General features: G+C 38.5%; 1 protein-coding gene across 6 annotated transcripts in view; it reads right to left on the bottom strand.

Moving 5' to 3' along the window:
- LOC311131633 (uncharacterized protein) overlaps window positions 1-222 on the bottom strand; it is a 9,181-nt gene extending 8,959 nt beyond the window's left edge. For 5 of the 6 annotated variants that reach the window (XM_084164718.1, XM_084164717.1, XM_084164716.1 and 2 more), the window contains exon 1: window positions 13-160. The gene's annotated coding sequence lies outside the window, so the exon portion shown is untranslated. Of the gene's footprint in view, window positions 1-12 lie in introns of all 6 variants that reach the window. The other variant, XM_084164719.1, reaches the window with a different exon arrangement.
- Between the last annotated feature and the right edge of the window lie 826 nt (window positions 223-1,048).

Genomic DNA, 1,048 nt, shown 5'->3' with positions numbered 1-1,048 from the left:
ATACCGTCTTACCTTACTGGTCAAAACTGCCACTTCAGATAAAAAAATATCAGATAAATTAATATCAATAGCAATGCGTAATAGTCATTAAAAACACACAAACTTCTCTCCAGATGTGCCGTATGACTATACAGAAAATATATTTTTCACTTTCATTTCACAAAACCTCAGGGCTTAACTCCGCCCCTTCTTTCTCTCTTAGAAGGGGACTGTACATGACGTGTTTGCACTCAACATTTTTTATTATGTCTTCAAAATAAAAGTACCACCCTTTCCCTACTTGGAGTAAACTAGCGACCAACAATGCTTAGGCCTCTACTTCCAGCTTATACCTACTCTCTACATTTTATGGACACAGTCAATTTTACAATAATTATATTTTGTTTGTTTTTTCTCCTGAACTTCCTCTACTCTCAACCTCTCCGATCATTTTCATGATGTCCATCCCGTTTGCTTTTATATGCCATATCTATAACTGTGATCTTTCACAAAAGCTCCCAACCTACAACCTATATATGTCACGGATTCAGCCGAGGCTGCTCCTCCTCATTGCTCGGGCAGGCTTCGGCGTTCGTCGTCCCCGGAGTACTAGCTGCTGCCGATCGATGTTTCGGTGTTTGTCTTCTTTGGTCTTTATTGTTTACACCTGTTTCCCATTATGTTGGATTGTATTCCCTATATTAACCCCTGTCTCTCATTTGGTTATTTTGTGTGTGGTTGTTCGGTTGTCATTCCGGCAGTTTCTCGTATGTACGGGTCTTTGTGTTTTCCTCCCTGTTTTGGAGGTTTGTTGTTTTGTACGTTTATTTTACTGTGTTCAGTAAAGAATGTTGCCAGCGGCTCTGTGTCCTGCATTTGACTTCGCTAACCGCATACACGTCGCTTGACAATATACTTATTATGGACACAGTATGCTTAAATTATTAGTTATCTTGTTATTATTTGTTGTTAGTTGTTATTAGTCCCATCCTTCAATTCCATTCAACATCACCCATCTATCTTTTAACACCATCCATATAGGATTTATATTTGCCATATATATTTCAAC

Source organism: Coregonus lavaretus, assembly GCF_964263955.1.
Source record: "Coregonus lavaretus genome assembly, chromosome: 1".
Classification (NCBI taxonomy): domain Eukaryota; kingdom Metazoa; phylum Chordata; class Actinopteri; order Salmoniformes; family Salmonidae; genus Coregonus; species Coregonus lavaretus.
Note: the sequence above shows the minus strand (reverse complement) of the source record. Positions and strands in the feature narration are given on the sequence as shown.